This window comes from Anabrus simplex, chromosome 2 (genome assembly GCF_040414725.1).
Source record: "Anabrus simplex isolate iqAnaSimp1 chromosome 2, ASM4041472v1, whole genome shotgun sequence".
Taxonomy (NCBI): Eukaryota; Metazoa; Arthropoda; class Insecta; order Orthoptera; family Tettigoniidae; genus Anabrus; species Anabrus simplex.
The window spans coordinates 1,222,047,083-1,222,065,893 of NC_090266.1; the positions used below are offsets into that span (position 1 = coordinate 1,222,047,083).

Genomic DNA, 18,811 nt, shown 5'->3' on the forward strand with positions numbered 1-18,811 from the left:
TCCCATCGTAGTCGTAACTTTTCGCTACAATCTACCGTTCAGAGCTCTTAAAAGCTTATAAGTATTAGGGTATCAGAGAGTGCTCGAAGCCGCCTGTATCTGTAAGAGGCTCGCTACTCACAGAACCGCTCTACTTATTAGGATTGCGTATGATGATAGGAAGTTGAGAGGCCTAGATCTGTAAAATCACATAAACTAAAGTAGTGGTAGTTGTTGTTGCTTTATGTATGGGTGTGATATATCGTGGTCATCAGCCTCGTGTGCTTGTAAGAAATTGTATGTAGAATTTGTTTGATAACCTGCGTTTCTGTGATAAATGTAGTAGTGTGTTAATTACAGCGAGGGACTGATTTAGGCACATTGTGGCTTAAAACTCGGGACCACCCCGTAATTTGCGTAAAAGAAATGCAGAAAACTGGGGAAGGAAACCACATTAAGGTTGGCTGCTGTTAGTGCTAAAATTTAAACTGTTCAATTCGATGGGTTTGCTGCACTCCCCAATACAATTGTGCTGCATAAATGAACACAAGCTGCTGCGCCACCGAGTGAAATCGTAGTCTATCTCCATAGCCGTGCGAAGTATGGTATATCAAATGATACGTACACTGCATACTTTAAAATCACATGCCCTTATGGCTATATATTAACCTTGTGTATATATTACAACAATACACACCAACGTACATAGCAGTGCGCACTGCATAGTCATAAAGAAACCTACTAAGCTAGCTTTAACTTTAAAAACCGTGCGGGTAGGGCCGCGCTGCTGTGATCTTGCATTTGGGAGATAGTGGGTTTGAACTTCACTGTCGGCTGCCCTGCAAATGGTTTTCCGTGGTTTCCCATTTTCACACCAGACAAATGCTGGGGCTGTACCTTAAGACCATGGCAGCTTCTTTCCCACTTATGGTTCTCTCCTATCCCATCGTCGTCGTAAGACCTATCTGTTTCGGTGTTAAATAAAGCAGATTGTAAAAACATGTTTATACATGTTAGATGATGTCGGCAATTCTTTTAAAATTGTTAACACCTTTAAATGATTAGCGATTCATGTTGTATATAAGACGGATAGGTTGCACGCTTTCTGTTAGTTTACTGTTAACTGTCGAGCAGTCCACATCGTGGTAAGGTCTCTCGTCCTTAATCTAGTATAGGCTACCATTGTACTCTACACAGATTTGTATTACATTATATAAGTAAGTGCCTAGTAGATTTAGTTTGTAATAAACAGTTGATGTAAGCATGCATCATTCTGTTTCTCTCACTTCCACAGGTGTGATCTATTTTTAAAGGAGAATCTGTTAGGAGAAGATAACGCCTATCATGGAGCAAACTATTCCAACCTATGTTTGCAAGAAGTGTGGAAAAACCTTTCTCCGGGAATAGTCATGAAGAAGTTTGCGGTATATCATCGCCTGCAAAGAAGGTAAAAGCTGAACCCACTAAACATCACCTGCTGTCGATGATTCCTGATAATAATGTTACTGAATAGGAAACTTCTTCCGAAGGTCGACTACTGTCGTACTTTATTCGATGTGATACGTGCGAAGGCTTATGTGTGCCTCCAAGAGGCAAAGGATCTGGTAGTTAAGGCCATACTAAAAGAACTTTGTGTTCATAAGTCCGTAAAAGTTAATTTCATGGCTGAATGCCGGTTCATTAATTTACACGGAGACACAATAGATCGTGCTTTCAAAACTAAAAATGACTTCTTTTTTCTTTGAAACTGATCTTGACAAATTTATTCAGAAGAAATTTAAAAAGTTAACGTCGGAAATGGAAGAATCAACGCTTAAAGGGAGTAACTGGTCCTTGCTAGCTGTTGATGGGCTAAGAGTAAAAATTAACAATTATACCCCGCTGTGTGGGAGTACCTATATACCGCTACCAGCAAATATCGCTGCTAAAAAGGCATGCATAAATACTGAAAACCATGGAGACGAAAGGTGTTTCTTATATTCGGTACTAGCGAAATTAGTTAAAAAGCATCATCAACGCGTTAGCAAGTATGCAGGCTTGGAGGATAAATACGTCTTTTTGAGTGTTGCATATCCTACACCCCTCACGGATATTCCTAAATTTGAAATAAATAATATTTCCATAAACTTTTTCGGACTGGATAAAAGTTATCAAATTTATCCTCTAAAGGTAGTTGATGTGGAGTTATCCGATCATTGTGATCTTCTTCTACTAAGCAATGATTCTGGTGTTGGTCACTGTTTGTTTATAAAAGATTTTGAGAAGCTTGTAAGCTGTCAGCTTACTAAGTATAAGCATAAGGTGGTTATATGTAAGCGTTGTTTCATCCACTTCGATAATCGGTATAAAGCAAGTGGACAAGAAAAGCTAGAAGAGCATAGAAGATTCTGTCTCCAGCAGCAAATTGCAAGAATAGAAATGCCTACAGTTAAAATCTCTGTTCTAGAATTTAAGAATTTTCAAAATTTGTTGAAATTGTCGTGTGTAATCTACGCAGACTTTGAGACTATTCTGACTCCGGTTCAAACATGCGCACCTAGCGATAATGTAAGTTATACAATGCCATACCAAAGTCATACTCGTATGACCTTTGCTGTGTACGTTAAGCCTGCTACATCTGTTGAACACATAGCAACTAACTTGCCAAAGAGCCGTACGTATATCGTGGACCAAATGCTGCCGAGAAGTTTATAGAGTATCTAACGTCTATAGCTACTGAAATAAGTCAAATATACATCAGAAACACCCCTAAAGCCTTGACAGATGAACAAGAACAGGAGTTCCAGGCATCTACGATCTGTTACCTATGTTGTAGAGAATTTACCGAGGATAACTGGAAAGTGCGAGATCATTGTCATATTACTGGAGAGTACCGCGGAAGCTGTCGCAACGCTTGCAATTTAAAGTGTAGACTGGCTAGTTACATCCCAGTGTTTATACACAATCTTAGTGGGTATGATGGACACTTTATAGTAAGGCAGCTGGGATGCACTACTGAGCGAGTAGAAGTTATTCCTAGTTCTGAAGAGAAGTACATCTCATTTACTAAATATGTTGGCAAGATAAAGCTTAGATTTGTGGATACATATCGGTTCATAGCTAGCAGCTTGGATACACTAGTAAAAAATCTAACGTTGTGTCCTGAAACAACCAAATACTTTGGACGAGAAAATTCTGTTTTAATGACACCAAAAGGCGTCTTTCCGTATGATTACCTGGACTCCTGGGAAAAATTAAATGAAAAATGTCTACCCCCTAAAGAAGCCTTCTTCAGCAAATTAAAACAAGATGATATCAGTGACGAAGATTATGAAGATGCAAACAACGTGTGGAATCATTTCAACGTAAAAACTTTGGGAGAATACAGCGATGACTACTTGACTTCTGACGTACTTCTCTTAGCAGATGTTTTCGAAACGTTTCATGCTACTACCATGGAAACCCATAGAGTCGATCCGGCCCACTACTTCACTGCACCTGGACTTACGTGGGACGCTATGCCGCTCTATACAGGTATTAAACTGGTGTTACTAAAAGATTAGGATCAGCTACTTATGGTAGAGTCTGGTATACGAGGTGGGATATGTCAAGTTTCACATTGCTATGGAGAGGCTAATAATAAGTATATGTCGGATTTCGATCCTGAGAAACCATCCCAGTTTATTACATATGAAGATGCTAACAATCAGTATGGTTGGGCTATGTGCCATCCCCTTCCTTACGGAGAATTTCAGTGGGTCTCCCCAGACACTATTAATCTAAATACGCTGAAAGAAGACAATCCGTACGGCTACTTTTTAGAAGTAGACGTTGAGTATCCTCCTAAACTACATGCGCTTCATAATGACTTACCGTTCCTTCCAAAAAGTATGAAACCGGCTGAGTCGTCTGTAACGAAAAAATTAATACCGGTAACTCATCTTGGAAAACGAGAACATTACGTCGTACATACATGACCCTCCAACAAGCTTTGAACCGTGGACTGCAACTAAAGAAGGTACATCGAACGCTGAAATTTCGACAGTCACACTGGATGAAATGTAACGTAGAATTTAATAACGATCTTGGAAAACAAGCTAAGAACGACTTCGAGAAGGGCCTCTATAAAATTTCTTCAGCAAATTAAAACAAGATGATATCAGTGACGAAGATTATGAAGATGCAAACAACGTGTGGAATCATTTCAACATAAAAACTTTGGGAGAATACAGCGATGACTACTTGACTTCTGACGTACTTCTCTTAGCAGATGTTTTCGAAACGTTTCATGCTACTACCATGGAAAATCCATGGAATACATTCGCAAACAGATAGACATACGTCTTGTAACAGATAGGAAGGTAGTAGAAAAACACGTAGCAGAACCTACCTTCATCGACAGAACGATCTTCGGACCCAACCTGGCGGCTATACATATGGCGAAGGGGAAACTAGTCTTCAACAAACCTATCTATATTGGCATGAGCGTACTAGACATTTCCAAAACTCTTATGTATTCCCATCACTACGACGTTCTACTTCCGTACTATGGGACTGAAAATCTAAAACTTATGTATATGGACACTGATTCTTTTATACATTTAGTATAGACTGAAGACATCTACAAGGACAAATTAAACTATAGAACATCTAGATATATCTGATTACCCACCGGAGCACATGTGTTGCTCAGCTAAGAACAAGAAGGTTTTAGGAAAATTTAAAGATGAAGCTAGTAGCAAGATTATTAGAAAGTATGTTGGACTTGGAGCTAAAATGTACGCCCTGGACATAGATGGTGAAGAATTTAAAAAAAATTAAAGGGATCAGTCGAGGTGTTGTTGAACAATGTATCAATGTTCAGGACTATGTAAACTGTCTCGTGAAGAAAGAAATAAGAAGAATGCCGATGAACATCATTACTTCCAGATTACATCACGTATCGACGGTGTGTCTAAACAAGATCGCCTTGTCCCCTGATGATGATAAGAGAGTAATCACAGGTGATGGGATATCTACTTAGGCCCATAGACACTATGCTGCCTCTACACTAAAGTAATCTATGCTATTATTATGCTGGCAAATTAAACGCCTTTCAAAGAAAGTTATCTCTCTCTACAGTGCAGCATAACACCCTAAATCCTATGTCTAATACCTAACCAACCTCAAACCCTTACTTTCTGTAACATTTGGTGGACCGAGTAGCTATAATGTTGCAGACTCCTTCACTTCTTCTTTCTCTAAGGGTGGTAACTCTGCTTTACGGTAAGCCCTAGTGCCGGTCTCAAGCCTGGATAAAGGAGGAGAGGCACCCACAAAGCATTTAGCATTTATAGTTAGAATTTTAGATTCACTTTTGTAAGACGGGCTTACAAAACCTGCTGCTGTGTTAATGGCGGTTTCTGCCTTCTTGCGTGCTGATTGGCTTGAAGTACACTATGTAACCCATACACCTATTTAACACCAGCATACCTCCCAGGCTTTGATCGGTCGATGCTAGAGCCCTCACAGAGGGTGTAGAGAACTTGCTACACTTCGGTCAGACGGGGCTACAACCCTCGCAGTTGTGTTAATGGCAGTTTTCTACCTTTTAGCGTCCTGATTAGCTTGAAGTACACTATGTAACACATACACCTTAGCATTAGGAAGTTGCAAACGGCCGCCATCTTGTGTATTAGTCCCTAGGCCAGGGATGGCGAACCTTTTCCAACTAGTGTGCCATTTTAACTCTGGTTTATTATTCTCGTCTGTTGACTGTGCCACTTGTTTTTTTATTTCCATTACGGGATGTCTACAACATACAACCCCCACCCCGCGACTTCCTTTCTAAATTGCGGATTATGTTTTTATGTTCCACAATATGTTATTTATTTATTCATTTACTGATTCAATCATGTATTTATTTATTATACATATATCTTGTAAATACATTTTATTACATGTTCCGTGGGGCTGTACCTCATTTATGGCCACGGCGGTTTCCCCACTCCTAAGGCTCTCCTATCCCATCGTCGTCACAAGACTTATCTGTGTTGGTGCACGTAAAACAAATTGTAAAAACAAATTATTAGATATAAAAATCAGAAGTACTAATATTGAGAATGGACATCACTTCCTCCATTAGCTTCATTATCTTTCCATATTGTAGTTTGTACGCTCAACAATTGAACCAATTTCTTCTTCATCACATTTCCATAAGAAAAAAAAGCAGCCATCCTTGTTTGTAAGGTCACATTCATGCTTTCATCAAAACATACTGCGTACATGTGGGAGTTATCCAAATTAGCTTTCAACTGCTCCGAAACTTCTTCACTCATTCTTATTATTCTATCCTTGACAGCAGTTCAGCTGGGTGGCATTCTTCTATTCTGTTAATTATTACTTGTTTGTTAGGGAAATTTTCAAATAATGTGTCAAACGTTAATAAGAAACTTTCTTTCAACAATTCACCGTCAGAAATCGGTTTCCCATGCATGCTGTACTATGCAGTGAGACAGATGGAAACAGCCGCGCTGATATTATTCCTTGGCCGGAAAGGTGATACAAAAGAACTAGTTTGTTTTGTGTAATGTTGTATATTTTGTGAAACATACTCTCTTCTTTCTTCATTTGAAATGCAACAAACATTTGAATGACCAGTCTCGAAATTGCGCTTTACATTAAATGTGGTTGATACAGTTGTTTTCGAACACAGCCAACACATAAGTTTATCAGTCCGAATTCCCTTGGCCAGAGTTCTTGAAAAAATACGGTCACCACCTTTGTTAAGTTTCTGTTCTTTTTGGCACCAGAAACATGTTTGCGATGTCCGTATACAAACCCACCAGAAAACGACACTATCTCACTTGATTTCCGGACCTATCAGTGTAGCAGTTGCCATATTGCACGTCCGAATGGAACTAGTATTGAGATTTTCGATATTTATTTCTTACACGTGAAACACTATAGTACAAGACTGTAGTAAAAGACGTATATATAAAATATTATGTTCATGTGGCGTGCCACCGAAATCATGTTCGTGCGTCACCTAGTGACACGCGTGGCATAGGTTCGCCATCCCTGCCCTAGGCCATCTGCTTAAGTCCTATGTATACCGCCTATCCTACCCTAGGCCAGCTTTCTCCATAAGAGCCTATATATAGCCGCCATCTTGCCCATTCGATCCTGGTCCAGCTCTCGGTGGGTTAGTCCCATAAGAACCCATGTATAGTGGCCATCTTGCCAATTAGCCCCTGGGCCAGAAGCGGTCTATTATCACTACTATCGTAACATACGGACTAGAAACGCTAGTAAATAATAAGAGACAAAATAGTAAGATCCAAGCAGTAGAAATGACATTTTTAAGAACATCGGTTAAAAAGACAAGAAGAGATAGAATGCAAAATGTTAAAATCAGAGATGAGCTAAATATAGAACCCTTAGTACAGAACATACAGAAGCAAGACTCAGATGGTTCAGACATGTAAAAAGAGTGGGAAAGGAACGGGTAGCAAGAAGGGAATTAGAAAGAGAAGTTAAGGGAAAGAGACCAGTTGGAAGACCGAGAAGAATGTGGATGGTTCAGATTTGGAAGGAAGCTGGATTGGATGTGGCAGAAGTAATGGAGCAAGAAAATTGGAAGGACAGAAACGAGTGGATGAGGCTTGTTAACCACACCCAGGCGACTGGATTGGGACATTGATGAAGATAACTTCTCAAGAAATGTAATGTATTCAAATGTGCTTCATTTGCCAGCAGGGGACTGCCCTGTTTGATACGCACCATGTACGACATACAAAGTTGCTTCACCTTCTTCCGACAGGTAGGTAGGCATTCTCTCTACTGTGTTATGACAAATTAATATCGCCATAAGTAACAGGTAAATGAAAAACGGATATGAGACTGGTTATATCAGACATCCTGACACGACATTAAACCACACAGGTATTCTCCTTACTGTACTTATACATAGACTAGGATAAAATGTACAATTTAACATCTTTAATATTGCCATAGGTCACAGGTAAATGAAAAATGGACGTGAGACTGGTTCTGTGAGTCTGCTACTAATTCCTAACAGATGTGTCTTGTAATTTATGGAAATGAGTAAACTTTGAGGAAATGCTTGCCAGCATAAATGACATAAATTTGACAGATTAGTCATATAAATCTTACCTTGTTTGGCGTGTTGGAAAGTTGTTTAATCAGTGCCACGGCCCCCAGAAATACTTTTACTACCAAATTTCATAAGTTGTGCCTCATTTTCCATACCACTCGCATAGGCAGCCTCTCCCATTGGCTGAAATTTATATACTGTAGTACAGGCCATGACAAACGTCTTTTAATCTAGGAGCCAGCACTCAAACCTAGGTAATTTTTCTAGTACTCATTAACATACCTGCGTCTAGCCTTCTGACAAAACATGGTAGTATTAGCAATATGTATTGTGATTGTATATTTTTATACACTACAACAGATAGTCTGACTCATTGGATGAATGGTCAACATTAAGGACTTTGGTTCGGAGGGTCCTGGGTTTGATTCCTGGCCAGTCAGGGATTTTGACCGCATGTGATTAATTTTTCTGACCCAGGCATTTGTCCCAAGACTTTCCTCTTCATATTCAGACAACACAACCACCACAGGAACATGTAATAGTGATTACATCCCTCCATATAGGGTTGGCATCCGGAAGAGCATCCAGCTGTAAAACAGAGCCAAACCCAAATGTGCGACACAGTTCGCACCCACGACCCCAGATATGTGGAAAAAGTAGATGATACACTTCAACAGATTACCACAAAATGTTAAGACAGCAGGACACTGAAATCAATAAGACATGCCACTGTATACAAATGTATGAAACTAGCCAATTGTTGTATTTTGATACTGTTCTGGGAAACTTTTAAAATGTAAATAGCAAAGTGAATATTGTCGTCAACACCAAACTGTACAATTCCTTTGTATGTATTAGTCTGACGTGTTAAGATTAATAACTTAAAGCTTAAACATTACCTGTCTAAAATTAAATATATGATACAAGGAATAACCCATATTTTACAAGACATCCTTATTGTGATGTTTGTGGCCATGCACGTGCCCGGGAGCTTCGTATACTGTCAACATACGGAAAAATTCTGCGAGAGTACATTCTATTTCTTTATAGCAAAAGAGATTACAGTAGAAGTCCGCTATAGCGAGTACGGCCTATAACGATAACCGCTGTAGCGACGATTTTTTTTCTGTCCCTTCAAAATTCCTATATTAAACTGTGTGTCGTCCTTCGGTTACAGCGAGAGCCCTATAACTGACGCATCTGTTATTACGAGCGAATAAGTGCGCACGTTACCGATATTTATGCACCCCAGCGATGATATTGCATGCGATCGATTACCTTCGGCATCGTTTCCTCGCTATGTGCACTAGCGAGTTCCCTCATCGACATTCGAAGGCGGTATCGGCGTCAATTAGTAATACCCGTCGACTGCTGTTCTGTAAAGAAAATTCGAAATGAAAGAGAACATATTTTCGTAATAAATTCGTAAATAACGTGTCCGATAGCGGTTGTTAACTCGTTAAAAATTAAGGCTGACTAAGCGACCGCTTAATTTTGAGGCTAAATAGTGCAATTAAGTAAGAATGGGATACACCTAGATATATGGCAGAGTGCTTAATTGATTTCAGAGGTTAGTTTATATTTTCTCGCGTCTGGTTAAATTACGGAAAGGCTATTATGAAAATTTATAGCGAGAAGGTTATTGCTTTACTGGCGCTTGAAGTGTGTTTTCATCATACGTAGCCTATAGTACGGTTGTTTGGATAGGTGATGCCGTTTGAATAAGAAAACTGAAACGTTTGCAACAAAATGCGATCGATCATCTTCGGTACGGTATAGTGTCCTCACTTTGTGCATGCGACCTCTCTCATCGACATTCATCGCTCTGTGCTGTACAGTTGATTTTTGCAAATATAAACAAAATTTAAGTATGGGAAGAGACAAGAGGAATGCGGCCAGCCGGGGAACCAGGACCGAGACGGGACCTGTAGCCGGCAGCGGAAGTGAGGCGACCCTAGCGGACAGCATTGTTCAGCAGGTAAGAGAAGCCCTACAGTCGAAAGACATTCTCTCGGCTATCGTTGAGGCAATAACTGAAAGTGTCACAAAGGCCGTGGCTGAACAACTTAAGGCCACCCTGGACTTCAACACTGAGATTATCAATGAACTTAAAATTGATATTAAAAATAGGGAAATTGAACTGAAAGCAGTGCAGGATGAACTCAAAAGGAGTACTGATGCTTTGGAGCAATACCAACGTAGAGGAAGTGTGCGTGTGTTCGGAATTCCCGAATCACCTAATGAGAATACGGACGAACTTTCAGTCAGGTTGTTTAAAGATAAACTTGGCCTTGACATTGCCGTGCAGGATATTGATAGGTCTCACCGAGTTGGCAGGTCGGGGCTGGGAGTGAAACGCCCTATAATAGTGAAATTCGTAAGCTATAGGAAAAGGGAGGAAGTCTTCCGTAACAAGCGCAGGTTAGCAGGCACTGGAATCACTATCAGGGAGGACCTGACTGCGGCTCGCACTCTCATATTAAAGGCGGCTGTAGATAAATTTGGAGTGAGAAATGTCTGGACCATACAGGGACGCATTGTTGTAAAAAGAGGGGAAACCAGACACAACATAACAACAATGGATGAACTGAACGCTCTCAAATAAATGAGCAATACCATAGTGTAGTATCTCACCATGTGTATGTAGATTCTACTGTGAAATAGCTTTCTAGTTCCTCAACTATTTCTTCATTTGTAACAAATTCGTAAAATAGTCGTATAGCATTCACCAGTTCTACCCACACGTACAAACTCTTTCTCTTCTACTTATTTCTGAAATTCTCGCCGGCAGGTGCACTTAAAGCCTGGAGCACAGCACCTTAGCTAAATGCTACTCTAGACTAACTCTTCAACTGTATATTAGTGTAATTTTATTAGTATCCTTATTTAATTATTATTATTACTTATTTTTCTATTGAAATGTTCAAACATATGCTATGTGAATTTAATTATCTGCGTGTGTCTGTCAGTGTGTGTGTGCTATCAGTGTTTGTTCCAGGAATGAGTCACCTACTCTTTAAACATGTCAGCAGCTGGTGTCCTTAAAACTACTGTTACGGTAGATGAGGCATTCCTGAGTGTCATTGATCCGAGTGTATTCCAAGACGAAAATAACCCTCGTGTACCTTCACCAACTGTCCCCAACCCTCAGCCTACTGAACTGTTATTGAAACAATCTCTGTCTCAGTTCTCGCGAAGTCTACAGTGTTGCCATATCAATTCTCTCTCACTCCTCAGTCACATAGATGAAGTTCGTTCGATAATATCAACCTGTAACATGCATATTATGTGTATTACTGAAACCTGGTTATCCGATAAAATTAGCTCTAACCTTGTAAATCTAGAAGGATATACTCTCTATCGGCATGATCGCACTGCCAGACGTGGTGGAGGTGTAGCAGTTTATTGTAGAGATGATATTAAATGTAGAATAATTATCAGATCATCATCTGGCATCACTCCACATACAGAATATATGTTTGCTGAGACCATAATTAACCGTCAAAAAGTATTGGTAGGAGTTGTCTATAAACCACCGAATGTTACTAATATCTCTGACCTTGAATCTGACCTTCTCAAACTAGTACCAACCTACGAGCATATACTACTTCTTGGTGACTTTAACTCAAATATCTTAGCCCCGACTGGCAAATCAGAACGAATCAGCAACCTACTTACCTCCGTCGACATGACGATCTTACCGCTTGATGCAACGAATCATGTTCATACACTTAAATACACAAGCCATACTGGAATTGACCTCCTAGTTACAAATAACCCGCATAAAGTTCTGAAGTACGGTCAATTTCCTGTACCTGGCATATCAACTCGTGACTTAATTTACCTGTGCTACTCTCTACGTGTACCAAAATACAGAGCTAAATACATTAGTTATAGGGATCTGAAAAATATCGATCTACAACAACTCCAAAATGATGTGTACACTTTACCTTGGGAAGATATAAAGCAGGTGCAGGACACAGACATGAAAGTGAGAAGATTTAACTCTCTACTCATAGGACTATATGACAAACATGCTCCAGTTAGGCAAGCTAGAGTCACTCGCTCGCCTGCACCTTGGTTAACAAACGATATAAAAGCAACAATGGCTCGCCGTGACGCAATGTTCCGCCGATACAAGGAAACAAATAATGAATTAGATTTCGAACAATATCGTCTTTTACGTAACAGAACAAAGCAATTAATTCGCAATAGCAAATTTAATCACATTAAAAATGTAACACGGAATTTAAATGCACGTGAAACCTGGAATGAACTTCGAGCTATGGGTGTTGGAAAATGCAAAGAGCCACATATGCCAACTATATCTCTCGATACACTTAACTCTCACTTCGTAACTAACCCAATAAAGGAATCTCAACCTCAAAATCATATCAATCTAAATAAACGAATCAGTGACCTTACAGAAAACGAAAATAATTTCTCTTTTCACTCTGTCAGTGTAAATGATGTAAAGCGTATGTTAAATTCAGTTAAGTCACAAGCTAAAGGAGCAGATAACATCCCAATAGGCTTTATAAAAAACATTATTGGCGCGGTCCTACCAATTATTACCCACATTGTAAACCATTGTCTCACCACCGGGACGTTTCCAACTGCATGGAAGGATGCTCTAGTAACCCCAGTATTAAAGCATACCGGTACCACAGCAAATGCGCCATCTGATTACCGGCCTATTTCGATTCTTCCCCCTCTCTCGAAAGTTCTTGAACGAGTTGTACACGAGCAGCTAGTAGAATTCTTAACCAGGCATTCTCTTTTTGACCCATTGCAATCTGGCTTCAGAAAGGGACACAGTACTACGACTGCACTTCTTCGGGTAACAGATGACATAAGACTAGCAATGGACAAACGGCAGGTGACGATACTGACACTCCTTGACTTTAGTAGTGCGTTCGACACGGTAAATATAGACATACTATTATCCAAGCTACGCTCTCTGCATATCGGCCCGATAGCCCTTAATTTTTTTGAGTCGTACCTTACAAATCGTCGCCAGTGCGTAGTGGTAAACAATCAAAGATCCCAATGGGCTGTAAAATCATCCGGTGTCCCTCAAGGGTCTGTTCTAGGGCCCTTACTGTTCGTGTTGCATATTAATGACATATCTTCCACACTTCAGTATTGCAACTACCACTTATATGCTGATGATATGCAGATATACAAACACACCACTACAAACAATTTACATGAAACAGTTCAGCACATTAATTCGGATATTGAAAGGCTTACCGCCTATGCTAAAAACAACCACTTACTCCCAAATCCTCGTAAAACACAAAGTATTATCATAGGAAACTCTAAATTATTACATGTAATAAGCAATATCAATCCTCCTCCAATCATAATCAATGACATTGCTGTACCGTACCTTAAAAATGTAACTAATCTTGGAATCTCCATCAATGAGAATCTGACCTGGAATGAACACGTAACAAATGTATGTAGAAAGGTTCATGCAGCTCTATATCCCCTGAAACGTCACAAGAATTCTTTTCCTCAAAAACTTAAATTAAAATTAATCCAAGCACTACTATTCCCAATTTTAGACTACTGTGATACAGTACTAGTCAATCTAAATGCTGAACAAGCTTTGAGACTTCAGCGAGCACAAAACTCATGCATACGATATGCCTTCCAACTGCGACATGACACTCATGTTACACCATATTTCAAAACATTGGAATGGCTACGCATAAATGAACGAAGGAATTATCACCTAATGACACTTGTTTACCAAGTGCTCTCGACGAACACTCCTACTTACCTCTCTTCTAATTTTCGTTTCCTTTCCTCATTCCATGAAATTAGTACCCGTTCTGGTTCCTTACTTGAAATTCCACTAAGTCGAACCAATTCCTACAATCAATCCTTTTTAGTTACCGCATCGAGACTCTGGAATACACTCCCAATGGACATTCGGCACCTTACTTCCTCTCATAAATTCAAATCTGCCTGCAGAAAGTTTTTCCTGGTAACATAAAACTGAGTTGTGTGAGTCATTGTGTGTATGTTGTGTGAATGGGTTTTCTTCATTTACTATTATTATTATTATTATTAATATTAATATTGTTATTATTATTAATATTGTTATGATTATTATTATTAGTAATTATCACATTAATTGCTGTACTGATATGTAGGCCTAACTTACCGGTAGTCTTAGAATTATCTGTTTGTAGTATTATTTCTTTTTAGAATTTCTATGTCTAACTTTTATGTTTACATTTTTAAATTCTGTTTATAGTGGTTAAGTGTAAGAGAGGGCCGTGAGCCCTAACTTCGCCACAAATGTAAGTCAGGAATAAATAAATAAATAAATAAATAAAAGCAATGCTGGAATTGTTTAGTAATACCCATCGACTGCTGTTCTTTAAAGAAAATTCTAAATGGAAGAGGATAACACGTTTTCGTAATAAATGCGTAAATAACGTGGCCGAGAGCAGTTGTTAACGCGTTAAAAATAATGACTGAAGTAAACGATATTTTGATTTGAATGTTATAGGTACGGAAATTAAGTAAGAATGTGATACACCTCAAAATATGGCAGAGTAGGTACATCACTGATTTCAGAGGATATTTCATATCTTCTCGCATCTAGTTAAATTTTTGCGAGTAGGTTATTTCCCTGCATGCGTTTCAAATATGTTTTCATGAAGCATACGGTTACGTTAGGTGACGCCGTTTGAAGAAGAAAACTAAAGTGTTTGCCACAGAAACCTCTGGAGTGATACCGTATTTCTCCGAATCCAAAACTTTTCTTTCTCAGAATCTCATGCGAACACTCAAGGGGTTGTCTTGCATTCACGGCCTAACAGTAAGTTACTGGATACCACTGGCAATTACCGGGGTAACCACGCTGCTTTTCACACGCGCACTAAACTCGTTGACAATAAACGGCCGCCTCTTTACTATAGCCTACATCGCTACCGGTTGTACAGTGCCTGTGTGTTCTCAAATCTGCAGAATGGCATAAAAACACGCGACCCTTCGAATTCTTAGAAAGGCCATGGCTTCTCAGTGTCAGAGTTATAACACGTCTATTGTACTTGACGCTTAGTAAAATTAAAGTAAAGTAAAATTAAGTTTTATAGACAGCAGGAATATTTTCGTGATGGATAGATGCTTCAGTGGTCCGCAACAAGGACGCTTCAAAGAAGTCGAAGATGAAATTGTGAGGTATGTGCACCAAAAACGCAAGGGCGGAATGGCCATACCGTGGCGCAATAAACTCGTTCGTTGACTTTCAACGTCTACGGTTAGGCCTATACATCGCTAGCCGCTGAATTTGGCCGAACCCGGCAAGCGAGACGTGCTTGTAGCGGTTGCCGGTTATATCTGACGCTGAGTAAAAGTAACAGTTTTATAGACAGCAAGAATAATTTCCTGATGGATCGTCGTATTGTAGAGACGCATGGAATAGGTATTGCCGCCAAATTTTCAACGGGTTCTCTTCGGTGTTATGATGCCAATTTAAAGTTAATGGTCCTTAAACCCGCAGAAATAAAGAATAATTGTGCAGCCGCCAGAAAAAAAAAAAAAGAGCATGATGAAAGTTAATGTTCGGCGTCTAAAAATACTCTAAAAAAGCGTAGGCCTACTGTACAACAAAGGCATTCATATAATTTTTCAAAGTACTTTTTGAACCTGATTAAGATTTTTTGAAGGAAGAAGTGGTGTTCATCTTCGATTCGGAGAAATACGGTACTATACTTTTTTCAGAATGTAATTAAACATACACCTTCACATAGTACCAGATTTCGAAAAATTACATACAAGTAAGCCGTAGTGTGGATATCATCTGCGGAAACACAAGTTTTGAACAAACTGATTGCCATTTCATACCGATCTTAATGTATATGGGGGGTTTTCCTACTTTTATGCAAAAATTGGATATAAAGACAATCCATTATAACGAGTAAATTTTTCGCTGTTATGAATTCTCGCTATAACAGACTTCTACTGTATTTTTATAGGAAAGGAACTGCATCACAGGATATTATTCGGGTTATATACATGGAAAGTATATTTGAGTTATTTCTATGCCTGTAATATTTTCTTTACTAGAGGTTTTCTCGACACCCAAACATTTGTACTGAACATTACTTTTTCCTCTATTGCTTACATAATGCAGACTAGATTATTATTTAATAGGTAATAACATTAGTGTCAAAGCAGAAATCACCCATACTTATCTAACGTCATTCGCTTGTTCATCTGAGTTTGATAAATTGTACGGAGTGTCAGGGGGTTGCGCACTTTGCAATAGTTCAGCAACATTAAACCAAGAATTAAATATATAAAGGGTGATCTGGTGTCTGGGATTTGTGATGCCCTGCTGTAGTATGTCGCATCCAGAATTCAACACAGATGTCGTTACCAAGTGCGTCACAATAAACTGCTAACCCCTTAATGCCTTGCTTCGCTTGGTGTATATTCTGTAGGCTTACACACATAAACAAAGTCTGCTGTAAACTAACCAGTGGTAATAAACTATCATGTAGGGGAAAGGTGCGGAAGCCTGCAAGCGTTTCCTCCTGTTACCTGTAAATGTATTAATATTTGAATCATATTTGTTTGCATTTATCATTCTGTGGGCACTTTTTACATTGTGTTTCCTAGTTTAAGAATTAGGCTTAACCTTTCAAGCGGTAATGATGGATTAAATCGTCTTAGCTGCATGGCTTCTTAAGTGGCCATGACGGAATATTCCATCATCACATTGTAAATGTCTTTCGGCGATGGATATGATGACTTATTCTGTCGTAGGAATCCTTTGTGCGTGTATGTTAATTTCAAGCTTTGCCTATAGCATCACTCTTGTAAAACAGCGTGACCAGGCGAAATGTTTTCGTTCCGCGCCCAGCTGGCAGCCAGCTAGTACCGGCCGCCAGGCTGCTGAGAGTAGTGCATTATGGCAGGTGCAAGCGGAGCTTGGAAACGTCTGTTGAGAAGACCTGTTTGATTTATTACACTGTGACAATTCGGAGAGTGATGTGTCATCCGATAGTGAGACTACTGTTGAAATGTCAGGAGATAGCGAGTGCAATGATGAAAGCAACTCAGGCGACTAGTGATGATATTCAGCTCTGTGTAAGGACGAAGGTAGGATCTGAACGCCCGAGATTTATATTTACGGCACAACCTGGACTAAATGTACAAATTGAAGACGTAAATAATGTGCAAGAATATGTTCAATTGTTTATCACTCCTGAATTAGGAGAGCTAATAAGTAGGGAAGCCAACCGGAATGCTGAACAGTTTTTAGGAAGCACACTGACCTAGAAACTATATTCGAGAGTGAATCAGTGGACTGACACGAATAAAGATGAAATTATGACTTAACCTGCATTCTTTCTTTTGCAAGGCATTCATCAGTTCCCTCACGATAAGAGCTACTTTTCTCGTAGATAGATATTAGAGACTCCTATACTTTTGGAGCTGTTCTCTGAAAGTAGATTTCGTCTTCTCAAATTCTTACACTTTGTCGATAACGAAACATACGATGAATCCCCATGTAGTTCGAAGAAACTCTACAAATTGAAACCTATTCTGGATGACTTGAATAGCAGATTCCGAAGTGTGCACGCACCCGAAAGCAGTGTGTCTGTAGATGAGTCTCTTGTGTTGTGGAAGCGACATTTGTCATGTCATGCCGTCTAAGCGTTCAAGATTCGGTATTGAATCATTTGAACTGTGTGAATCTAAGTCTGGTTATGTGTGGAATTTCTTGGTGTATATAGGAAAAGACACCTGGTTTGATGACCCTCTAAAAATGAACCATATGGATCAAAAGTTGTTTCCCGTTGCTTTCCCCTCAGAGACAGATTCTCTTTCCTTGCCCTTGGCACTGGAATCATGTTAATAGCTTGATAGCGAGACTTCGTTTTTTTAAACCTAACGAAAATACCTGACCAATTAAAAGTATGTGACTGCAAGTTCCCGTTGCTTTCCTCAGCGAGCCAGACGCTATGCCCTTCGTACTATGATCATTTCTGACAGCTTGATACATATTTTGTACTTTTTGAACCTGATAAAAATACTATACTACACAAGAGTATCTCACTATGTTACTTGCCATTACCTTATGGAAAATGTGCCACTGTGTTCGTAGCTACTCAAGAGAAATGTACCACTTGAAAGGTTAAATAAGATAATGTTGAACTATAATTGCTAATTGAATCTGCTAACAATTTGAGGATAAACCAGTCTGTAAATGATGACCCATGTAGGAACATCATCTACTGAAGAGTGAATTGAAAAGAGGGTACATGTGTACAAATACGGTGTTTTTTATGGTATATGTATATCTTTATATAAATATGCTAGGTGTCATTGTTGAGCAGAAATGTTTAGGTGATTGAATGCATTATTAGAGATTACATACTGCTGTTATAAACATTCTTTTTTTTTCTGTCATTCTTCCCAATATTTTTCCTTTTCAACAACCAATTTTTCTCTCTTGATTTTATTTAATAAGTCATCGTACATTGGATTATCCTGATTTTGCTTTGTTGTTTACTTTTGAACAGCAGGTAGGGGCAAATTAACTGCAGCCTTTGCTGGTGCTTATAACTTCACCATTGATGGATAATATCACTACAAGTCTTACTTCAGAGTCCTGAGGAAGATAACCTGAAGAAATGGATGTTTTTGGATGAACCTACATTCTATATGACAGGTAGAGTTTATAGCTAAGGTATTGAATTAAATAATTAACAATTTGAAGGAACTGAG

General features: G+C 39.1%; 1 protein-coding gene across 13 annotated transcripts in view; it reads left to right on the top strand.

The window, feature by feature from the left end:
* Positions 1–18,811, top strand: part of LOC136864815 (josephin-like protein) — a 255,723-nt gene that overhangs the window by 20,089 nt on the left and 216,823 nt on the right. For 9 of the 13 annotated variants that reach the window (XR_011017868.1, XM_067142252.2, XM_067142243.2 and 6 more), the window contains one exon: positions 18,607–18,755. The gene's annotated coding sequence lies outside the window, so the exon portion shown is untranslated. Of the gene's footprint in view, positions 1–1,408; positions 1,427–6,376; positions 7,760–18,606; positions 18,756–18,811 lie in introns of those variants that run through there. The other 4 variants (XM_067142249.2, XM_068226436.1, XM_067142251.2 and 1 more) reach the window with 3 other exon arrangements.